This window comes from Passer domesticus, chromosome 10 (genome assembly GCF_036417665.1).
Source record: "Passer domesticus isolate bPasDom1 chromosome 10, bPasDom1.hap1, whole genome shotgun sequence".
Classification (NCBI taxonomy): Eukaryota; Metazoa; Chordata; class Aves; order Passeriformes; family Passeridae; genus Passer; species Passer domesticus.
In genome coordinates, this window is record NC_087483.1 from 24,705,789 (window position 1) to 24,731,102 (window position 25,314).

A 25,314-nucleotide genomic window follows, 5' to 3' on the forward strand; every position below is an offset into this window, starting at 1 on the left:
ATTGTTTTTGCAAAGTTGTTAACATTTGAGAGCAAGCTAGCATCAGACTCTTTCAGCTAGCACATATGGAGCATTTCACAGACATGACCCCAGACTATTTGTCAGCATTTAGCTTTCTGAAGCTTGCAGTTGAATGGATGGCTGGGCAATGTTACACTTAAACATTCACTCAGCACAAGAGGCCATATCTCTTGTGGCATGATTTTGAAATGGGCTCATAATAACTGGAGTTTCTTGGATGAATCAAATAAAGGAGTGCATGCTGTAGTTATTTGGTAATATATATCCTGGTGAATCCATGGGAGTAAAACTGTCCTCATCCTTCTATCATATTTCAAAAGTACAGCAACTTGTGTCCTCAGCTGAGGATGTTTGAAAAATACTGTTTGGGATCATAAATGCGTGGCTGCCTTCTTAGCTGAAGTCAAAACCCATTCTGGGTTACCAGCTATGCCTACCTAGTCCACCCTCTTGCTTGAAAAACTGTTTTTTTATTTTTCCACTATATCTCCTTTACAAAAATTGTGAAAACTGTGTGTTAACATCAGTGAAAGAAACTTGGGCATCTCTGTAGAAGGCAACCAGTTAACAGCTTGTCTGTTTGTGCTCAGATCAGAATTTAACCTGACTACTATTAGAATTGTCAAAAGCCAAAATTGAGGAAGTTTTCTTGCAAAGTGTAATTGATGAATATTTTGTAAGAATTACTTTGTTAATAACTCTCATCTCCCAGCTGGGCAGAATATGGCTGATAATCTTAGGTATGTGATAAAGCAGCAGGAAGAAGTGTATTTTTGTAAAAAGTAAATCTGAATTCCTGTCCAACTTACTTTTATCACTTATGTCCTTAGAGATGTCCTCCATGTGTACTTTAAAAGCTTTCACTAGGGAACACAAATTTCAAATCCGAGATATCTCTGTGTGCAGTCAGGAATACTAACTGTTCTCTTACATTCTTTTGTCTGTGGGCATTGTTAATTAGGGGTATTTGCAGTGACTGGTAACTAGGAAATTAGCTAAACAAACTTCTTCCTAATGTCTGTCCATATGTGTTTGTCTGTCTGTCTCTAAATGTAATGGGCCATTTCTGTGGGCTCATTATGCTGATGGCACATTTTGCTCTCTCTTTATCCTACTGTGATTAAGGAAGTGTAACCAGAACTGCCCAGAATAATTGGAAACTCTTCAGCTGGCTTCTCCACCTGTAATTGCATGGTCTGTAGTGGGCTGATGTAGGTATAAATGTAGACTCATTTGTCCATTACTGAAGGATTTCTCAAAACAAAGGCAAAGAACTGTTATATAAAAGATGACCTCAAGTATATTCAGAGTTGAAAAGCAGGGAAAACAGTCTTGCTCCTCTGTACTGACTCTAACTGAAACTCTGCTGTGGCACACGTAAAGTGTGTGATTACAGGACTGCTCCAGAGAGGATTATGCAGCAACTTGTGCACAGTGTTGCTCAGTGTTTTCTGTTCCCACTCCTGGCCTGCACAGCACACCCCAAGAGTCACACCATGTGCCTGACAGCATTGTCCAAATGTTTCTTCAACTCAGTCAGGCGTGGTGCTGTGAACACTTCCCTGGGGAGTCTGTTCCAGTGCTCAACCACCCTCTGGGTAAAAAACCTTTTCTTGATATCTAAACCTCCCCTGACTCAGCTTCATGCTGTTCCCTTGGGTCCTGTCACTGGTCCCGAGAGTGAGGAGACTGATGTTTGCCCCTCCAGTTCCCCTTGTGAGGCTGTTTGAGACCACAGTCAGGTTTCTGTGCTTTGGTGTCTTGTGCCTTGATTCTGCCTTGATTCTGATGCAGCTCAACAGACAAAATTCTCATTTTATCACCCACTTTACTTTGGGATGTGTTGACTCCTGCTAGGATAGGAATGTAGTGCACTACTGATAGAAATCAACTTTGTGAAGCAATAAACAGAAAATATGTTCTGTCACTATGCCCAAGGGGATCATATCAAACCTTACTTATCCATGTGTTCGAGGCCAAGCCTTAAGGAAAAAGAGGGTACATGAATATACAGTGTAAAAATATAGATTGCTTCTCTTCACTCTCCATCTGTGGACCTTCAAGAGCTCTATAAACACAAGCTCACTGAGCAGCTGTATACCCCAAGGAGGCAGATAACACAGTAATAAAATATGCCAAGCAATTTAAGGGTCCAAATCTTGATAGAAACCACAGGGTTGTAAGAATTAAATAGAGTAGTTTTAACAGAGACACATTCTTCTGGGAGACTTTTTCTTATAGAAGCAGCATAAGATCAAACACCCCTTTTGATAATTTTCCAGACTTCAGAGGTGCTTAGTCTTTGAGCAGAATCAGAAGAGATTGCTATATAAATAATGTGAACCAAGAACTCTGGAGGAAGGTGTTTGGCTCATAAGGTGGCTGGAAACAACAGGGATTCTCCTGAGCTTGTTTTAACTCTTGTGTAGGCCTTCCTAAAACCTTTTCTCACTTTTAGCAGTCTCCTTTCAGTATTATTTTAATCTGAAAAATCTCTCAAATAAAAGAGATTTTAAAGCAGTCTGCAATCTTTGGTTCCTTTTATTTCCTGGCTACTCTGATATCAAAGGCAGCATGAAGCAAAAGTGAAAAGAAATGCAGTAAAGCAGCTGTAGGACCAACTATTGTGGGATCACCTGCTTTGCTGTGTGACCAAGTGCTCAGTGTGGGACTCTGTTCTGTGACACAGCCAGGGTCTGTCTCCAGTGGCACTCTGTCTGTCCATCAAGGAAGAAGGTGTGCTCAGATTCATCCTCCTCATGTGGAAAAAGGGCAGGGAACATGAAAATTGATGCAAACATCAGTATTACTTCATCCTGCTGCTTGGGAGAAAAGGAATGACTTCCTGACACTCTCAGGAAAGTGGGGCAAGAGCTGCTGGAGAGGCAGGTGGTGTCTGGCTAGACCCTCACAGAGGAAAACAGGCAATCCTGCCTGGACTGCAGAGTGAAGCCTCCCCATAGGGAATGGTTCAAGGTGACAGAAGACAAATGATCTAAGTGCGCAAAATTTCAATTTATTCTTTAAAAACCTTTCTTGCTAGATGTAATGAAGAGTAATGCCACAAAACAAAGGGATGTAAATAATTTCTTGTTTGTCTCTTGTGTATGTGGTAACAATGTAACCAAAAGCTACCCCAGTACTTTTAATGAGAACTTCACTGCTTTGTTATTCTTTCTCACTCTTTTGTGTTTTTCTTTGAAAAAAACAATTTCCTTGTCTGTATAGCTCAGAGTGTGTGTACTTTGCAAAGATGTTGCCATCTGCCATTTACTTTCCTTTCTGAATGTGATCTTAGACATAAATTTCAGGGAAAAGGAAGTCAAGTGGCTGAGTTTATTTTTCTTTTGTGTGAACAACAATGCAAATAATTCTAGAGCCAGGCAGTAAGGCTGCCTGAAATGCCAACTGCAAATCTCCTTTTCAGCAAGGCATTAATTCATTCTGTGAAAAATATGCTGGTTAAAAAACTCCATTTCAATTCCTCCTCCTGTGCACTGGCTGGATCAATTAAACTCCATATAGCTAATTTTTGAGATAAAGTAAAATAATTTTGTACATTTTCTAGTCCTTATTCCAGATCACTTTCCTCTCAGCCTCTTGCTACACGTGCCTCTTGCAGCAGACAGGGGAGCAGTGGTGGATGCTGCTGGACACGTGGCAGGGCCAAGGCTGCCTGTCCTTGGGTCACCCAGGGCTGCAGGAGGCAGTCTCTCTCTTCAGCCAGGACATGGCCCTTTCAGAAATGAGGAACACCTCAGTGGGTGAGGGGGATTAATGGCTCCCTCCTTAATAGGGAAAGGGAGAGCATGAGAAAGGGGCTCATCTTGCTCCTCCTCAGATGCTTGTGCTTTGTCTTTGGAGGTGAGTGCTTTGGGAGCTGATAAAAAAACTACATCAGATGAGGATCGAAAACATTTCTTTGCATCTGGGAAACTAGAGCCAGCATGTCTGTTAGCTGGTACTGCCACAAAAATGTCCATGCATTCATTAATGCTGCATGCTGATTTTTAGTCTGATCAGTTCCCTGGTCAGATGTGCCTCTGGTCACACAAAAGCCTGGATCAGCACAGCCGAGGGGCATCGTCACTTTGAAACGAGAGGACGAGGCAGTATGGGGCAGACCTGTTGTCATGACCACACGCCTGCCTAAATGAGTATTAGAGAGCTGAGGGCTCCCCTTATTCCCTTGGGAACTGCAGCAATAGCCCCAAGATTTCCTTACACAAGAGTAAGACCAAGCACTCAGCTATTTCCTCCTCTTGCATCAATTGCAAAAAAGTAAAAAACCAAAAAGCTTTTGCCTGCCTATCAAATATTTATGTTTAAATTTCAGTCATTACTGGAAAGTTTTGGAAAACAATTCAAGGACTTGTTGAGAATTAAGAAAAATACTCTCCCTTTAATTTTTTTTTTTGTTTTCACAGTACCAAATAAACCATTGGATCCTTTAACTCTCCTGAGGTCATTGTGAAGTTAAACTGGAAACCTAATTGGATTTTAACAGGAAATCTGATCGTGCATCTAGCAGCTTTAAGTGGCATGAATAGAATAGCATTTGAGAATGTGCTGCTATTTTGAAGATGGATGTGATTTTCTGATTTTGACAGAAAATCAAAACATAGTGAGAGGCTGTCACACGCCTCTGAATCAGCCAGATTCTTCTTAGAAGCCAAAGACAGCTTGGCTGAGGTAGGCTATTCTCCCACACGTGTCTTTGCCAAAACAGAGTGTGTGCCGAGGTTTTTTGCTGTTGTTTTTTTTTCTTCCAGATGGTGTAACGAGGGATAGACTGCTGGTTGCTTGCCAAGGGTTGTACAATATTGTGGCAAAATGCAATCCCAAGCTGCAGTTTTGAAGGTAGCATATCGATCACTTACTCATCAGGTTCCTGTAGTTCTTGCATGTGGGGTCAAACCTTTGTCATTGGGCCAAGGCTATTAACAAGTTTAGTCCAAATGTTTTGAGAGCGACAAAATTTGGTATGGTTTTTCTTTCCAAATGTTGATTAAAGTGTCCACTGCTAGGAAGGTAAGAGCCAATATGCAGCTAATCCTTTTCAAAAATCTCTATCTCAAACCTAAATTGCTAAATCCCTCAGGTCAGCTAAAAATAAGAATGCTTTGGTTTTGCCTGTGAATTTTCTCTATATACATCTAAAGTAAAAGCAAGAAGTTACTTGGTGTCAAAAATTGTTTACCATTATGGTTTGAAACAGATTGAGTTTTTGAAGATTAAAAAAAAATTCATGCACTTAAATTGAGTTATTATAATAAATAGAGCTAAAGATGAGGATGTTTTACTAAAAGGTGTGCAATTTTTCACCAGATTGACATGTATGTCTTCCTCCTGTTGACATGCATTTTCAAAATAAACCTGATATTAATTTTACCTTCACTGGGTAACACAGTGGCGGAATGATCCACCTTCTGGCTGTCAGGGCTTTGAGTGGGATTAAACACTTCTAGGAGCAAAGTTACCCCCTAGAGTAGCACATACACACTATTTAGTCACTGTACTTGAGAAAACTTCCAGCCTAGATAGGGTTAGTGACCAAAACAGTTGAGGAAGTGAACCCACCTCATCATCTTTCAGGTGTAACTTTATGTTATGTAAACCATTCTTCTTCTAGGTATTCACTCAACCTTGCAGCAATCCAAGATGCCCAAAGTAATGGTGACTTAAAATAAGTGCACTGGTATTTATGATCATAAAAGCAATATGGCAATATGCTGCCATTTTAATAAACTACTGTAAGTTGTCTCTCCCTTGTAGAAGGAGACAGCAGGGTTGGTGTTGGATAACATTTTTTTTAAGACTTCAGAATGACAGTGTGTATGAAAAACACATGTAAGAAGATTGCCTTGCTATGAGTTATAAAACATAGGAAAAAGTTCTCCAAAAACCAAGATCAGTTTTTAAACGTGACTTGAAAAGCTAATTAGGAGTAAGCTTGCTCTCTAATTTAGGCTGCTTGGAAGAAGCATGGGTGAGATTTTTAGTGTCCTAGTGATATGACAACAGACAAAAATCTACAATCACTCTTTAGGTGCCCAGTACACTGTATTTGGACCCCAAAAGTATTTTCTTCCTCAAGCAATAACAGATTATCATCCTGGCTGGCAGGAAATAACCTGTAAATTATATCTACATCTAGCACATATGGAAGAAAAGCCATCAGATAGTATCCTACATGAAAAATTGGTTGCCTTGTTCTAGTCACTAAAAGTTTAGGCATAACATCTTCTAATTTGAGAAATGATGAAACCAGCAGTAACAAGAATAACATTGCTTGTTTCCAAAAGTAGATATATTAGATTGAGAGGCAGGTCATTTGTCAGCTGCCCCTGTAGATAAAAATGAAATGGAAGACAAAACATTTGCTCAATATCAAAAAGCCAGAGACTGCAGCACAGCATTCCATGTCAGTATATAAGACTACATATTCTAAGGCATCTACCTCTTTTTCTGTATACCTCTATAGTCACTAAAGAATGTCTCAAATTTCAGCATACTCCAGCATTTCAAGTTCTGGAGGGAAAGAGAGATTGCAGGGAGCTGTCTTTATACAGCTAGCATCTGTATCCTTGAATGCCATTCATAAATTAGACTGCTATTAAATAACAGTGCCCCATGGCACCTGCTGCTTAAAAACTGCCCTTCAGAGGGACTGAGCCATCTTCTGCAGGATGGATTAAGTATTTTACAGTGCTCATAAGAAACTAATCTGAAAAACAGGTACCAAAGCAATTAAATCACCGCTGTTGGTGGATCACTAAGTTTTTGAAAACCTGCTGTGTGAAGTTCCTTTTGCAATATGTTTTAGAAATTAGTTTAGCTATAACTTTAAGTGATAGATGCAGAAAAGAAATGTAGTGGGCCATTTCAATTCTGCCTTTCTTCTTTGTTTGGCAGCTGATCTTGAGTGCCCACAGAGCCCATTAATCTCATTTTGCTATAGTTTTACTGTTTACATTTGAGATTAGAAGCCACAGTATGAAGGTCATTTTTTTTAAGGACCATCATTTTTTGGTTTCAATACAGCATTCTCAGGACCACAGGACTGTAACAGCCTGCTGTGGTGTGTTATTTCAATAATTACCAGGATAACTCCTAGTTTGTGAATCTTGGTGCTACAATGTTACAGTAAAAGATTTTTCACTCCCAAACCAATGGTATTCTCACACACCCACTTGTCCTTCAGTCTGAAAGAGATGGAGGCTGGAGTCCTGGAGTGTGGGGGGACAATGTAAGAGAATACAGATACTGCAGAAGGCAATCTCACCCTTTAGCTGCAGCTGTACTAATTAGCAAAGATTAGGAATAGGCCTGCCCTTAATAGGCCACAGCTGTGTCCAGTAAGGATGAGTGCTATGAAAGAGTGGGTTGGGTGTTTGTGGAGCCAGTTGGAGTCTGTTGGTTGTGCTGTGAAGGAGAAGTTAATGCTGCGAGGAGCTGCCCATGAGAAGTCACTGAGAAAGTATGGCACTTTTGCAATAAGGTGACAATGTTGGGGTGCTTCGGAGGCTGGCCCACTTAGACTGTCCTCCCCGCAGCTGGCAGTGGGGGTGGGTTCAAAAGGAGCCAGAGCCAATACCTCATGACTTTACCTGTCCTGTTGGTTCTGGGGCAACATCCCAGCACATCTGTATTAAGGCCTAGGAATTTAGTTCTGTATCTTTCTACGAAATACCCAGGAGAGTCCATGGAAATGGAAGTCTGCAAGTGTAGGACACCCATTTGTAAGTTAAATACGTTTTCAGTGTTTTTTCATGCTCTGAAATGATGTGAAACTTTCAAGGTCGGTGTGTGGTAGAAGAGGTCTCATAAGGTGTTTGTATACTTGTGATAGTATGCAGCCTAATCACACACTTTCTGCCCTCCTGCTTGATGGAAGCTTTTCTTTGATGTCCAATGCATATGAAGCAATTTAATGACTTGATGAGTAAGAACAAGGTGATTGCAGAAGTAGTCTCAGCTAGCTAAAAGTGAGCATGCACCTCTTGCTGCTCTGCTTTCTGTTTAAGTGGTGCATTTAATCATAGGCGTCACATTTGGGAAGAGATACTTGGTTTGCAGCCCATACCTGACAATGTCATCTGCAGTCTTCTGTTACAGCACAGACTTTGCCTGGGGGTTTGCCTGAACAATGTTATACTTTGTTTCCCACCCAGTGCATAAGAAAAGGCCTTCAGGGGACAAACCAGCCCTGTTCAGCATCTATTGCTGAAGTCCCCTAGGACAGCAGCTCGCAGCAGCTTGGAGTGCAAGTGCTTTCTGGTGGCTTAACAGCGGGCTTTTGGCCAAGTGTGGGTTTCTTTCCTCTTACTTTTGTGAGGTTATTGCAGTCTGCCTGGGTCTCTCAGTGTTACTAGCATTTACACAAATCCTGTCAGCTGTTCCTTGAGGAGAGATTCCTCCTTTTTGCTGCTCATTTATTTTCCCTACTCCGAGATTACGTGCACATACAGATACAGCTTCCATTTACAGTTTTGACTTCTAAATTTATAAATGAGTATCAAGCTTCTTGTGCTGTTGCTGTTATCTTTCATCTCTAGTGGGCTGGGTCTTATGACATTTGTAAGCTTTTTGTTGCTTAGTCTCCTTCTTGAAAGACACCCAAGATGGTAACAAATACTTCTGAAATGGCTCCACAATGTGCTTTTAGTATGTGTTTAGGTGTTTAGGCCTCTGGTTCGGCTTTTTTTTTTTTTTTTAATATAAAGTATTTTGAATAGAGCCTAGACTTGTTTGATAGTTACAGTGGGAAGAAATAGTTGTTTACTGTGAAGCCTGTCTTGCCCCATGGCAGTCTGGTTCACTACAGATCAGCAGCTACAGCTGTAGACTCCAAACATGAGAAATCCAGAATGTGTTCTGAGGAAAGGCTAATTTACCAAGGATCATTTCCTTGTCCTGCTGATGCCTGGTTTTCTGTCTCTGGTGTCTGTAATTGGTCTGGGCAGTGCATGGCTGTTTGTATCTTACACCATGCACTGCTTTATTTCTCTGGTAAAGGTTAACTGTTTAACTGATTAATTATCCAAACAGGCTAGATTTAGCAGTGGCAGCTCTTGGATTTTGAGAAGATGCAGCACATTGACTTTATAAATGTAGCATCTGGCTTTTCCTATTTCAGTGTGTGATAACATTTAAAGAGCTGGTCAGGCTTCTGCAATTTTAAATACCAGATGGGAATTTTACATTCCCTCTTTATTATGTCTAGTAAATATTGAAAGGAGTGGTGGCTGCCTCAAAAAGAGGACCTGTGCTTTTCAACTCCCAAATGACTGGGCATTTATTTCTGTTGCTACTTTTAGAATTCTCATTATCACCTCTGTCCCTTCACCACTCTAAGCCTTGTCCATGTCCAGCATGTCTACTTATTGCTTCTAACACTTTTTTTAGGGGCAGGATGCTGCCTTATTTTGTTGTCACAGGAGCTCAATTTAAGAGAAAATGGCAGATAGGAACTGGGCTGTGCCCAGATTAAGTTTCTAATGCTCTCAAGCATTTTAATATAAACACAATTATTTTCAAATTAAAGCTTTTAAAGTCTTTACTCTGCATTAGAAAAACAAGATAAAAACCAGGCAGACTGCAGAACAAAAAAAATTGTTAAATATCAGTGGACTTCTGATGTTCTCACATACGAGTCAACTGTTTTGTGTTCTTTGTTATGCTTTACAAGCAGCAGAGAAATAAACTTTACGTAGTCAGGATAAAGTGAGTCTCAGATTCTCCTGAGAGAATCTAAGCTGCAGCAGGCACTGCATCTGCAGCTCCTGTGTGTGAACTGCTGGATCTAGTCTGCAGTGGAAAGAAAAATTATGTTTCAGATGAAATGGCTCTTTATGATGGGTGGTGTCAGTAGTGGAGATGCTGAAACATTTGTAAAAATAAATGCGTACACTCCAATATAAGAGCTATTAGATAGTTGCAATAGTTGTTGATCAGTGCAACTGTAATATTTTCTTTAATTTTCTAGCTAAAGATCTACATCTTCCTTAATGAAGCTATTGCTTAGAGAGGAAATTAATTATCAAAATTTTGATATAAACTGATTCCTCGATATTAATTTATATTTGAATTTGTAGATGTGGAAAATTTTGGTTTAATTTTTAAATACAATAATTTTAAAGGCTTTGAAATAAATATATCTTTTTTTCTTATTGTAATTAGAAATGTAAGCACTACATAACTGGAGAATGTGCCTGTTCACTTAAGATTTATAGCTCACTATTGCATGCTCAGAAATAAGACCCTCATCTGACCTTCAAACTTTTAAATGTTTGGTTTTGTCTTCTGATGTACAGGAATTCCCTCGAAAAGATGAGATCACAAAAAGTGCATAATTAGCACTGAATTCCCTGTATAAAGAACAGTAATCTAGAATTGTTGTTCTATAATGTATAATGCCTGTTCCTCATGGCTGCATAGCCATTAAGTTATTATAGCATTATACAGTTAAGCAATTAAAATAAAAATGAAACTTGTTATCTGAGATTTTTAATTTGTGGTTTTGATGAACAACATGAAAACAGGAAAAGTAAAAGAAAAGTTTTCTGTTCCTTACATTTTGCTAACCCTAATCTTTACTTTTAGCTTTTCTGCTAAATACCAAAAGATCTGGCGTAATAGAGAATGACAGGAAGCACATCTGACAAAACTCTCTCTTAAGTCTTGTTGAATAAAACATTTGGTGGAAATGGTTCTTGGAACCATCATGTTAGCACTAGAAGTGTAATGCCTTTAAAGCAAGCCTAAACACCCCTTGACAAATGACAGTTCCAGATTTTAACATTAAGATTACAGATGCTGCTGAAGATATCAAAAGAAATGTGCCCAGCAGTTGCCTAGTGCACTTGCTCATGGCAATACTGTTTGTCTGTCAGAAGATCACCCACGTTGGTGATCTAACCCTGATGATGCTGCCAATTTGTAGATTATGACAAGCAGAAGCCTTGATCATTTTGTCAGTCACACAGCCAAGACTCTTGCCTTTCTCTTCTATACCAAAAGTTCCCCTTTCAGATTTCTCTAGTGTAGTTGGAGGGACCAGTTTGAGTTCTGAATTAACAAATAATTTACATTTATTTGAGAAGTAAATTTAAAAACAACCCAGCCTATAAAAGCTATTTTATTTTGCTTACTTGTTTTCAATAATAACCATGCTAAATACTATATAGATTGTGAAAGATATAATCCTGGACAGAATTCAAACTATGCTAGGCTGGACCTAGGTGATCTTTAGGGTGTCTTCTAACCCAAAAACTCTTATGTTTCTATGTTGAAGACTAAGAGTAAATTGCAGGCAATTATTTGGACTTAGCTGCACATGTTTCCCACACAGGGGTTTAGCATATGCTTTGAAAAACCATAGACATTGTATGTGCTGAAGTTGACTTCTGCTATGAGCTTGTCATTGTGTTTGTATGAGTTTTCTAGCCTTTTCCAGCTCCCCCAAAGCCACGCCACCAGGAAACATTGTGTCCTTCAACCTCTGTTCCTAGCAGAAGTGCCTGTTTGTTATGGGCAGTTATGAATGCAGAATTCTTTTTTATTGTTATATCTAGACCCTTAAAATGAAAGACTCCTAATATGGTCTCCTTGGCACTGGTAAGGTCAGGAAGCATTCAAGGAGGATCGGAGTCACTGGAGTGAAAATTAAGGTCTTGCCATCACTTATTTTACATTTCACTTGGAAAAGTTATCTTTCTGGGAGTTATTTTACCTCCACTTTTCAAAAAGGAATATCAATAAAACTTGGAAATTTGAATGTAGATTTCAAAGATTTATACTGAAAAATTCAAAATCAAGTTAATTGGGTAATCCTGACCAAAATTCTTTTGTTTAGTTTCTTGATAACAGAGCTTGGAGATAAAATGAACAGAACATTGCTTAAGTGGATAGATACAGATTTAGATTTAGAATTCTTTTGAAACATCAAAAGAAAATACCTCACTTTGCTCTTAAATGCTCTAAGTACCTGATATCAGGTACTTATTTAAAAGTAGGAGTATTTCTTATTCAGAGACAGTTATGGCCTCATCCTTATTAGACACAACGCTCATTGGAATCATCCTGAACTTTGCTTCTGTGACTAGTATGGGTTCAAATGAGACACTGACATTTTCAGGACATTTTCATTTCACTCTTACGCCACTTCTGCTTTGCTGTATCTTCCTTTCCACTCCTTTATTGTGGCAGACCTGTTGTCCAGTTTACTTTTGTTGCAAAAATCTATTTAGTTTTTTTTTTTTTTTTTAAGAAGAAAAAAAATAGGGGGGAAAAATCTCTGTATCAAAGGAAATGAATATTTGTCTCAGGGAACACTGCATTTTGAAAGTTCCTTGAAAATCTTCAATAATACAAAACCTAAGATATAGTTTTGGTGGACTGTGGTGTATAAATATCTGTATTTTGACCCAATCTCCTTCAAGTGAGTCCATTAACAAGAACATAATGTATTTGATTTTTACATTGGTATAAAAGAGCAATCAAATTAGCTAGGTGCTTAGTGTATTTAAGCTGTAATTTCTCCTACCAGTAGGTCATATGGTGAAATAATTTTTCCAGAGATCTCTCTCCCTGCCTAACTGCTGCAATTAGAAAGTTCTTACAGAAGAAAATGTGAGAATACAGCTTCATCTAACATCATCATTAAATATAGGAAGAGTTTGGAAAAGAAATTCCTCAGTACTCTTAGATACAAATAATGTATTCATTAGATACTTTTTTAATGATACATTGCAGTTTTCTGTGTAGGACACCCTCAATGTTTCAAGGATAATAATCAATTAGGTATCTGTCAAGCTTATCCCACAGGACCTAATCATCTCCATTTTTGCTAATACTACTTTCTTCTCCAAAGGTGCTTTTTCTTTCAAATTTAATAAATGATTGCCATAATTAATTTAAACATGGAGATTTTTTTGCAAGCTGCCCTTAGGCTGAAGTCTGTGGCTTCTTTTTCAGGCCTCGCTGGTGTTGTGTACCTAAAATCACATCTGTTCTTTTGTCTGCTATATAAAATCATCTCACAAACAGTGCTGCCTCTCTCTGCAAACTCAGAGGCATACTTAGAAAATACACTAATTAGTTTCCATTATCCTTCTACTTTGCATATTTTCCTCTCTACTTATAGTTTTATGTGATTTGCTTTGCTGGGCTTTGGTTTTTTTCATTATGCTGTGAGCTTTTAAGTTTGGGGGTATAACTTAATAGGATCTGATTTAATAAGATGCTGGCAGGTAGTACAGGATATAAATAGTTGAAATAATTGTTCATAAACGCTTTTAATGCAAATATATCTCCAGTACTTACTGCAGAGCATTTTATTTCACATTTTCTATTTTGATCTAAAAGTTCCCTTTGTATTAAACTTTTGTTCATCCAGCCCTGTGAAGTTAAACACTGAAAGTTCTGCTGCTGCCAGGGGGTCAAGGTGAGATGTTACCAGCTAAAAATCTGAGTGGTTTTAATTGCTGTGTGCTACTAATTTGGTGACCTGCCACATAGGACAGGTGTAATAGGATGTTTAATCGATGTTCCCTAGCTTTCAGGTATCCTTGTCATGTCTAAACAGAGCACTGAAATTTTTATCATCAAGTTTTGGGTTAGAATCGCAAACTTAAGCTAATTTTGTGAATTTTATGATGATGATTAAAGAGAAAAGAAATTCCATTCTCTCCAGTACATTAATGCCAGACCAGATAACGTCTTCCATCCTGGAAATGAGGTTAAGCACTTTGAAAGCCAAGGCATATCAACAGAAGTGAAATTGAGGTTTTCAGAGCAGGCTATCCAATCATCTCACATTGCAAGTGAATCACTCTATGCAGTGATTTTTATAATGTGGAATGTTTTTAGAGTGCTATTGCAAACTTCATATCATCCTGAAGCATAAGCCACCATAGGGCTGCTACAGAAATGACCCTATTAGGGGCAGCTGAACAAGTGACAAATCTGCACACAGATTGCCAAATGAAGTAGTACAAATTCTGTGAGCAGCTGTGCTATTTAAACCTGTCTGTTTTGTGAAATACTTCTCTGATGATGCTCATGTTGTTATTCCAATCATAGACTACATCCAATCACTTTAGGATTTTAAAGCTAGCTTGGGAAAATATCAGAAAACGTAATTTATCATGCATTTGCAGTCAGCTGTAGTGACTGAATTGAAGCACATCTCCTTCTACAATTTTTTTGTATCACTTTTGAAATTTGGTCATGAATTTGGGAAGAGCAATGCCAAGCCATTCTACACTCTTCCCACAATTGTGGTGGTGATACTTGCTACCTTTATCAAAGTGGGATAGAACAATATTTATTTTCCCAAAATTGAAGACCCACTTAAATTACAACCAATTTTTGCACCTCAAATCAATCAGATGCTGTAGCAAAATTCAGTGAGCAGTCCTCACTAAATATCCCAGGCCCCTAAGCCACTGGGTACCTGGCTTTTTAAAACCCTGAATGACATTTTAGCATACAACATTATTTAAATCCAGGCTTGAGATGTAACTTCTCATGTTTTTAAAGTTTTCATATTTTAAAAATCTTCCTATTAATGGTCTGGTAATTTTGCAGAATGGAGTGAAAGGAGGATATGGCTAACTTGCCAGTAAAAAAAAATGTCATTGCTTTTCAGGATATAAAACTGTGCTGCAAAATTGGAGACTTGGGGAAGCTGTGGCATCTGTTTAGTGTTACTCAGACAGATCTGGTCTTCTGTTTCTACTTTGTGGCCAGCCACAACCATGTGGCTCCAGCACAGATGATGGACATGGAAAGCTTATTTGCTTTAGCCAGTTGAGGTTGTGTCTGCAAGCTGACTTGTCCTTACTGTGACCTGCTTTATTCTTAATTCTGTCTAAGGAAAATGGGTCTAAATTCTGCATATATTCTCTAAAGCACTTTGAATGTTTGTTTCACATTATCACTGGAGCCTTACTGGAGCTGTTTTTAATTCTTTGCGAACATGGTTTAATAGAAAGCGTGGAGAAGGGAACAAAGTAATCCAATCTCCATGAGGATTTGCATCAGTGATGTAGGATAGGCAAAGGACACATCCCCCAAAGCTGTAGATCCCCAATCACAGGACTTGCCTTGTGCGTGCTGGAGCAGCAGGAGCTGTCAAGTCTGCAGCTGCTCTCTACACCACTGCAGCTGGCACACAGAGCAGAGGTTGTGTTTGCTTTGAAGCTCTCCTAAAGTTTGATTCTCAAAGGGATCTTCACCCTGCAGTGTCTGAGAGATGTGGTGGGTGGAGCAGCTACTTCCTTGCTTCTCCTCACTGTCAGGCTGTGCCCGTGTTGGAAAGCATCAGTATATGGATGTGTGTGTGGGAAAGGCAGAAGGATGTTCTCTTTAAGTGTCTTTCAGTTTTCCCATCACTGAAGCATGACACAGACTTCATTATTTATAATGACTGTAATTTGCTGTTGCTGAGCTATAATGCAAAATGCCTGTGTGGATATTTTTATGTATTTACACTATTGTCTGGCAGCTGGGGACTTTTTAAAGATGCAACTTGTGAATTCTGGGTGATTTTATGAAGCTGCTGTATCCTGACTGCTTTAATATACATGTGACCTGTGATAAGCTGTTAAGACAGAACAGGACTGAGGGCTGGGTGAGGAGAAGAGGCTGCTGAGCATGTTCTTCGGGATATGGGTATGGAAATGTGAAAATTCAACCTCTAAAGGTTGCCTTAAGAGACTGGAGCAGTTATATCTGGTCACTGGAGTTGCAACAAGCCTAAATTATTTAGTATTCTAATGTTTGCCTTGAAACACTTTTTATTGGTTAATTTCATAGCATGCCTTTATGTGTTCTCGCTATATAGAAAATAATTCCAAGAAAAGTCATAAGATTTCTTTTTCCATTCCCTGATTTAAATTAAACAGGACAACCTCAAAGTGCTGTAGCCATCTTACCTTGCAGCACAGGACTATGGTAGTGTTAATATTTTTTGTGAACTTGTTAGTTTTGTTCAGTACCAAATTATAATGCTAACAAATGAAAAACACTAAAGCAAAACTCAGCAACACATCATATGTTACTGCTGCTCCTTTGATGAAATTACCTTGCTGTTCTAACATAGCAGGATCAGCTTTACCTTTCACTCCAAAATGTGATCACATTGTAAATAGCACATACAGCATTCTGTGTACATACTGTAATTGCACTTAGGCTTGACTCATTCTCGTGCTCCTTGTTTCACTGAAGTCAATGAGGTCATGTGGTTCAATGACAGCAAAATGTAATCCTTTCATTTAGACTAAAATGGCAAATTACAGCTGTGAGTGCTTCTGGGAACATAGTGAAAGTCACAATAAAATTTAAATATAATTTATGCATTGATCTGAAATAGGAAACTTTGAGTGCTCAGGAATGTTACAGAAAATTGGCGTGACTAGTGTTGAATTTTGGTCCTGTTTCTTCATGGCATTTTCACCACCTCTGTACAGCTCATTACAGAAATCGAGATCAGGTATTGCTTCGTACAAAAGAAGAAAGCAGTTTTTGTCTATTGATAAAAATTTCTTTACCAGAAATAACTTTTTAAAAAAATAGTTGAAGGGAATGAAATTATTTTTGTAAGTTTTTTTCTTTTTGAAATTAACAAGATGAAATTAACAACATTTCATAATAAAACACCAGAAGAGTGACTTTATCTTCATCATCATTATTTTAAATCTGAATGAAGAGGGGCTGTTATTTGCACAAGTCAATACATGCTCATCTGCATCAGATGTGCAACCAAGACTTGGCTTTTTCTGATCTCAACTTTTTCTGTTCATACTGTGGTATTTTCTGCTGTGACACATTGAATAAAATGGAAGATTATATCCTCAGCTTTTAACACCCAATCTAAGCATGAAAAAATCACCTACATATAAGTTTTAAATAACAGATTGTAGGATATCTACTAGCTTTTTTTTATCTAGAAGTACAAATCACTAGCAGCATCTGTGATTTATCAGGCACTGCAAAGAAGCAGCTGGTTTCTCAAACACACTACAGCACTTGTCTGTCCTAGGACAGAGCTGGTTCTTGGTGCACTGCTGATTTTCCAGTTAGTGGGATAGATGCTGCATCCTCTGTGGGAACAGTGAAGTCAGTATCCTGATGATGAAGTGAGGAAGTCTTGGACAGCCTCTGAAAAGCAGGGCTTGGTAATGTTCTGGGGCATTTGTGAGGGAAGTGGTGCAGCAAGGAATTTGTGTAGCTCTCAGAAATCTGGGGAGTTTGGTTTGAGGTATAACTTATAGTAAACAGAACTGAGATATGAATTGGTCATGTGTCAAAAATTACAGGGATTAATGTTGATTCTCAATAGAAAGGCATTATCTCCTTTTGTTTTTGTGTTTAGCTTTATGTAGAAAAAAACCTAGTTCTCAATAACAGTGTAATATTTCTGCAGTAGTGAATATTGCACATAGAAAAAACTGGGCAGATAAACTGCACTGACTCACCTCTACATGAGTAACTACTATTAATACCACAGTGCAGGACATCGCAGTCAGTGGTAGATGGGTGTGTAGCATTGACCTGGTTTTGCATGTGCAAAAGTGGAAGACAGCACCCTTTGGGTCCAGTTGCTTTCTCCTGCACTCTCAGAAGCTGTGTGGAGCTTTCTGGATGTATGCTAGGGAACTATGGTTTTATATGGGCAACTTAGTTCCTTTTGGAACGTCATAGAGCAAATAAATACCCCAAGCTATGGCTCTACTTTTCACCTCATAGAGACTGTATGTAGGCTGGCTGAATGGATGAAAGGAAAATGTAGCTTTTTATTGTAGCTTGGCCACAAGAAAAGTAAGTTCCCTAATTGATTGGGTCAAGAGGACTCCATGAACCCTGCTTGAATGAAAATGGAATGTCATTTACAGCAGAGACAGGAAATCTGATCTAACACAGCTAAAACAAATCAGGAGCTTCAGAGATTCAAGTTAAAACTAAAGTTAGAGGTAGATGTGAATAGCTTAAGCTGTGGAGGGCCGAACTTTGTATGCTCTGAGGCTGTATTCATTCCCAAGCTGATAGATAGGCCAAACCACTATAGTTATACTTTCCACAAAGAGCAGCTTTCTTAGGAAACTGTGCGCAATAACACCAGAATCTCTCACTGGCCTTTTTAGCTGATCCCTCCACCTAGATGCCAAATCTGGCAGGCACATACATAAAGTCAGGGTCCTGAACTGATTTGTTGGTAGTTGTAAGTTGAAATGAATATGAATTGCTGAGGACAGGTGAAGCAACAACAGTAAAACCAGCCACATCCTCCTATACAATGGAAATGGAAGAAATAATGGTTTAAAGTTACAATTTTCAGGGAATGCTCTTGCATTCCTTCGGCTGCATTTTGCAGAGGAAACTGAACGATATATTCTTTATGCAGTAAGAGAGACCAACCTGGATTACTGTTGATAATACAAGCAAAAATCTAAAATCAGTTACTATGCCCATAATACCAAGTATTAAAACCATTTATGTCTCTCCTTCCTTTATATGTTTTTCCACAAGTGTTCAGGTCCAAGCCCCCAGTAGGATTCTCCTGGCAGGCAAGAACTGATGCAACTGCCTCTTGCAGATGCTCATAAACATCTTGTATTGGTCATGGGGCTGTGGCAGGTGAACAGGGTGGTTACGTGTGAGGAGTTAGTCTCCAGTGATGGCCTCGTGGGGGGAGCACAGCCACCTGGAACAAATGAGTGCAAAGAGCCTTCCTGTGCTCAGGAGGTGGGGCAGGGAGCCAGGCCCAGCCAGGGTGGTGTGGCTGCACGGGAGCTGGGGCAGCCTCAGAGCTGTCTGCCAGGTGAGTGCTGGGCACAGCAGTGAGCAGGGTGCAAGGGAGGGAAAGCCGGCGGCACAACTCTAGAGGAGCAAAGGATTAGCTCGTTCATATAAGTTATCCACACATGTTTATATGGCACAATGAAAGTCACTAAACATATGGGTAATTACCCATATAACATACCTGTATGTCTATGAACCTGTAGAGAGAGCTCTCTGTAAGTATGTAAATACTGATGGTTTGCTATGGCTGAAGGATGTGACCCTTTATTTTGAACTTTGAAATGGAATTTTTTCCCTAACTAGAATATTAATGAGCCCACAGGAAATGCTTGCTTTTCAGAAAGTCTGTGATTTTTACAACAGTTTTCTCTGAATTAATTGGCAGAAACTGGTCTTGACCTCATTTTCCAGACCTTGGAAAAAATGAATCTGAAGCAGTTGACAGCTACATAAAAATGACAGCTTTGCACCATAATTTATTAATTTATTTTCCTACTTGGAGATGCCTGTCCTTGTACATGAGGGTTATTAGTATTTTTCTGTTATCTTCATTTTCTATTTAGACATTATAAACATGTTGTTAATGTTCTATGCACTGCTCTAGTCACATGAAACTTACTTTGTTTTTGTGAAGCTGTTAATTATTTTTTCTACACAAGTTTTTAGTGGGCCTGCAGGAAAGAATGGTTCTGGTTTTGATTTATTTTGAAGTAAGATTCCTGAGGGCTGGATTCAATAATGCAATCTATTTGTCTTAAGCACTGCAAAGGCTCATGGCAAAACTCTAAAAATCAATTTTTTGAGAGACAGAGAAAATGTATAGCTGTACAGTGGTTTTAGCAGTCCAGAATGTGAGGTGTTTTCTTTTTTTAAACCAGTCTTTAAATGCTTATAGATTTGTTTGCTTTAATAGGATTGTAATAAAATATTTAAGTCTCAGAGTATAGACCCTGTAGGCAGAAAAAAGTGGACATAATTTATAAAAGCAAATAAGATACATTAAAGAATTGAAAACAAAATCCCATTAAAGCCTATTGGAGTGTAAGATCTCTCCTACAGAACTGAACATAAAACCAGAACTAGAATGTGGCATTAGTTAGAAATAATTTAATGCTGTAGTTCCATTCTGACTAAATAATATAAAATGTGAGTGGCCTGCCTGTCAAAAAGTGACCTTGGAAGCAAATTCTGGGAAATGTGAAAGGCTGGTGGCCCAGCACACATGCAGAAATGGGGGAGGGGGAAGGAGATATTTTAGTTTGATGGTGTTGCCTTGAGTTCAGGTGTCCCCAGTGTGGAGCTGCTGACAGTGAAAGCTCAGCTGATGGCTGGGACAGAGCAACCTCTGCATCCTCCTCAGGTGTCTGACAGGTGAGGCCCTGCCTGCCCCTCTGCTGGGAGCTCTGCCTGTGCCTGTCACCCCTCTGCAGCTCTGCCAGGCTCCTGCAGGCAGGAGGAAGCACAGTGTGAGCCCCACCTCACAGAGTTAAATCAAATTATAGAGGTTTATAAAGTAAGGTTTATAAAGTAAGTCTCTTGGTGAAATGGTTTCCAAATTTGTGATGCAAGTTTGGGAATGCAGATAAGGTTCAGGGTCCTTTGAGTTATTCAGCCCTTTCTGTAGGGAGAGAAACTGTGCTGTGAGACAGGTTGATTGATTGTAGATTTGAGTAAGGCCTGACTGTAGTAATTCTGGGAAAAAAAAAGATCAAAGTTTTATGGATAATGTTATGCAAAACAGAATGAAGGAACTGAAGTATGATTCTGACTCCAATACAGCAGGGGATTCAAAAGATTCTGTTTCACTTTGCTTGTGTGGGACAAACACTGGATGTGCAATATGTGTATTGATAATATTTTACATGAATGCTTAAAATGTTAATATTGGAGTGGATTTGTTTGAACAGAATAGAGATATGTTCAGTTCGTTGCAAGACTTCAAAATATTCATTTATAACAAAGCTGAAAAATAATTTAATAGACTTTTTATTAAACATGAGAGACCTAATCCATGCTTCAGAAATGTATTTGCGTGGTTTGGGAGAACTTCTGGGAGTGAAAGATGGTGAAAAATAGGCTTAAAAGTAAAGAATTATACAGTAGTGAGACTTTAAATAGACACCAAATTTAATCCTATAAATCCTGTAGGAGTTACAAGACTGGACATCAACTGATAAAGTTTTTGTTGCCCCATTAAAGTAATTCTTGTGTATTTATGGGGGAGATCTGAAGGTTTATATTTTCAAATTGTATTTTTATATAAAAAATAATCTCTGAATGGAAGTCTGTGATCAGGGATTTTTCTAAATACAGGTTAAATGGCACTGCTGTCTTCCCTTTCTTGCAGAGCTGCCCAGGGCTGAGGACAGGGGCTGGGCAGACCCAGTGCTGAAGAGCAGGTGAGGAGATAGACATCAGTGCTCTTTTAGGGCAGGGAAAAGTCAGATTGATCTGAAGTAATGATGCACCATCCTCAGCCCAGGAATTTCCCGCAGGAAAGCATCCTTCCCTTTTTCCCTCCTCACCTTGTCAGCCCTGGCACAGGGAGGCTGTGGCTGGACACGTGGGATGGAGTGGGAGCCGTGGGCTGTGCCCCCTGCCAGGGGGTTCTGCTTGCAAGGTGTGCCCCCCATGAAACAAACAGTCCCACCCTGGGCTGGGGGTGTGTGCTGGGCACTTCCCTAATGCCTCAACAGCCTGCCACCACTGGCAGCTGGTTGGAAGGGCAGTATTGCTGTGGCCAGCTTTTGGAAATGGAGCTCTGTGGCTTTTTGTTTTGTGAACCTCAGGACTGGTAGAGATGAAGCAATTCAATGAAGCTGGAATTTTTAAGATCAAAAATAAGCCAGTTCAGGTACTGACTTGCTGCAGGGACTTGATAACTAAGGATAGGCACTTTTGTTTCCATATCACTTTTTTAAAAGAGAGGTGGATGCCGTGTAAAAGTTGATATTTAGCAGTACATTATTTGCTAAATTATTAATGGATTTGCTTCTATTATCTTTTTAATTTGAAGATGCTAACTGCTAGTAAATTCTCCCGTTTTAGTAGTGGTGACTACTTTAAAAATTATAAATATTTGTGAGTCATATAAATACATGGAATTATATATAAATGCTGAAAACTGACATTTTAGTTTGCCTAAAAATTATTAAAGTGAAATTCCTGGATCTGTATCATCCTAGTTCCTATAACTTGTGGAATGAATAATTTATCTGATTAATGTAGTCTTTTTTCTGTTTGTGCAATATCAATATTTAGGTCAGGATTTCTTAAGTGTTCATGTTTGTTTCCAAAAATTCTTTTGAGTTTTTTACCTGAAAAAAGAATTGCAATTAAAAAAAAATGTGCAGTGCTAGTTAATTGTGCCTGTTTGGATAAGCTAAAGAGTACTGCTTTATTTTTATCACTGGATAAATTTTTGTTGTTTGTGTGTCTGAATTTACCATTTTATTTCTGTATTCTCATACATTCATTTTTGAAATTTTTCTTTTGTTTGGGCCAACAACTACCTGAATATTCTAAAAAGAAAATGCTAAGTAGATTGGAGAAAATCAAAAAGATGATTTAGACTCTAAAATAAAGAACTGGTACTTTTTTTTATAAATTATAGGGGAAAAAAAGTGGGGTAGTAAACATAATATTGGAGGCTAAATGTTTACTTAATCATCTCCTAATTAATATTAAAAGTGAAGAAATTCTGAAAATAATTCAGAAAATGTGAATTGACATAAGAATCAATTACTGTAACCCTTAGAAACTGAACAGAGTATTGAATGCAGTTTTTGTATTGATTATAAATTGTCTGTTGAGTACAGAGGTGATTCTACTGCTCTCAGTCCTTTCAGTATTGATTTTTCTTCTTTATGGTGTAGGATTTTCATATATTCTTTTCTCATTATCTAACTTATCAGTTAGGTCTCTGAAAGATCCCTTATAAACTGGAATAACTTTACATTATGATACCAATAACTTAGCAGTTGCTGAAGTAAAATGAGGTTGCGGGTTTTGTTTGTCTTTATTTGGAAATCTTCAACTAAATTAGAGATAAAAGTAATGATAAAAAGACTATTATAACCTATCCTATAGAAATATCTGTTATTGCCTATGTATTTTATTTCAAATATCTATAGGATTATCTGTTGTTTCAGATAAAAGGGTGGGGTTTTTTGCAGAGGACAATCATATAATTGGATCTTGCATTAATGCTTGGCATCAGCTTGAAATGGGTTTGGATTTGCTGGGACAGCTTGGAGCTGTGCTGGCTTTTGTGGGCGCATCTATAGGTGGTTTTGCTTGTGGGATTCTACCCTGTGGTTTTTAAACCAATCAATTTTAGAAATTTCTGATTCTTGCATAAATATTTCATTAAACATTTATTCACTGTGCAAAAATTCAAGGAAGTAAACTTTTTTTTTATTATCCACTCATGTAGATTTGCTTACCTGTCTCACTTGGAGCCATGGGACACAATGATCACTGACATCCTACTTTTTCTGTGAACGTCATCTAAAGGACATAGCAAGGAGAAGGACACTTCACAGGCAAAACACCTTTCATGTCCTCAGGCCCCATGTCAGATGGGAAAATCTGAAGCATCAGGTGAGTCTGAATGAATGACTGTTTTACTATCAGATATATACATCACAATTAGGAAGCCAAGAACAAATGCAACTGTTTCCTGGGCGATGAGGCATGAGATTAAAGGCTGATGTCCAAATATAAGAATCCAATTAGCAAGTGACTTATGTCTGTGGTACAAAATCAAAATGCTCCTATTTCAGTTACATATTCCAGCACAGTGTGTGTTCCTCTCCTCGTAAATACAGAAGAATTTTTATAAGTAGTTAAATGTGTATATGTGGTGTTATAAAGAAATGGCACGTGAGAAATAGTGTGCAGGTGGTGCTTTCTTCCACTTCGTGTTTTCCACAAAAAAAGTAGTGTACTGAACACTGTACACCAGGGCCTTTAGTGGTGCAGGTTATTATGGATACTGGCTGCAGTTTCATAGCTTCTGATAAGTTTGGGGGTAAGCCAAATCAGTAGTTACACATTGGGTAGGAGAAGCATGTTCTTGAGAGGTTGCTTGCAGTATCGAACTGCTGCGTTTTGCAATGGTAACCAGTTCTCCACAGTCTAATGGTGCTTTGGATGTTCCTGTCATGTTTTTCATAAACCTAAAGTAAATAGAGGGGAAATTGTGCTGTGCCTTTGTGATATGTTCCTTGAGGAGTGAACCTATGAAACTTAGAGATTGCTTTATGCGGGGAATGTAGTCATGTTAAAGACTTGAGAGATTTTGGTGGGGGAAAGACGTGGAGGTTATAGAGTAATTTAGATAGAGGCTTATTTCACAGGTCATTTATTTGGATGATTGGGATTTTACAAAAGGAGTCTGGGGAAATACATTAATTTCTTTGAAGTGACTAAAGTGTATGGTTTTATGATCTCACTTTATTGGGTAATGCACCTTCCTGATTTCCTTTTAACAGCTCCCCAGAATGTATTTACACCTTACAGGATCATGCTTAAGCTCAGTACCTAAACATGCATGTTCATTGCCTGCATGTAGTAATAAATAATGGAAGAAGAATATTGAGCTGTTAGTTGTAGGGATTAGAAACCTCTTCATGACCAAGAGTAATTACAACTGATGGAAGATAACCAAATTCACGCTTGTGTTTATCCTCACAGAAACACTGGGTGTAGATTATGAGACAAATATACATGTAGAGAGGGGGAAATTGAGGACATATGTTGGCCATTCAAACAATGTAGAGAATGTGCATTTATATATACTTACATGTAGGTCTGTAAAGTTGACCTAAACACCAAATAAAAAAAAAGTCAACCAGATGTGACCCTGTATGCCTTGTAAACCCTTCAGAATAACAGCTTTTTTTGCTTTGCACACAGTGCCTTGCTAAGTATGATTGTGGAGATCTTAAATCCACATTGGTTTAGGGTAATGCAAAAAGAGCTCTGTTTAAAATCAGCAATTAAATACATCCCATGTTAATAGAACCTACACCATCTAAGCATGGCCTTGTGATTTTTATCATGGTTGCCTTCATCCTAAATTGTATAATTAAAATGTTCCTAATTACTAGCTTATTAGAAGGGGCTTTGAATGAAGCAGTTGAGAAATTTGGATGAGAAAAATAGAACAATTTCACTCTTTCATTGTTCTTTATTCTTAGTGATGCTTGGTTCATTCTCATAAGCTATCACTGTTTGTGGTCACTTTGCTCTGTTCTCACCTTGTCATGACATCCGCTCACAGTCTGAATTATGGATTTCACACCAGTGTCATGTTTGCTGATGCTGTCAAAATCTCTTTTGTTAAAAAATACCATTCAGAAGGTAACAAACAGGAGAGTTAGTGATCACAGTCTTTTATGTGAGTTTTGCTTTGCTAGATTTTCTGGTTTTATACTATGAAACAAAACTTCATTATAGAGCATGTAGTTACTGTGACCTCTC

General features: G+C 38.5%; 1 protein-coding gene and 1 long non-coding RNA gene across 21 annotated transcripts in view; one reads left to right on the forward strand and one right to left on the reverse strand.

The window, feature by feature from the left end:
* Window positions 1-25,314, reverse strand: part of B3GALT1 (beta-1,3-galactosyltransferase 1) — a 180,269-nt gene that overhangs the window by 13,955 nt on the left and 141,000 nt on the right. Inside the window, exon 4 of one of the 13 annotated variants that reach the window (XM_064434628.1) lies at window positions 23,274-23,337. The exons of 11 other annotated variants lie outside the window; for them this stretch is intronic. The gene's annotated coding sequence lies outside the window, so the exon portion shown is untranslated. Of the gene's footprint in view, window positions 1-23,273; window positions 23,419-25,314 lie in introns of all 13 variants that reach the window. One more of the 13 variants, XM_064434627.1, reaches the window with a different exon arrangement.
* The window catches only part of LOC135308940 (uncharacterized), a 112,602-nt gene continuing 94,557 nt past the window's right edge, over window positions 7,270-25,314 (forward strand). For all 8 annotated transcript variants that reach the window (XR_010369310.1, XR_010369311.1, XR_010369315.1 and 5 more), the window contains exons 1-2: window positions 7,270-7,501; window positions 23,264-23,430. This is a non-coding gene — a long non-coding RNA (uncharacterized LOC135308940). The remainder of the gene's footprint in view (window positions 7,502-23,263; window positions 23,431-25,314) is intronic.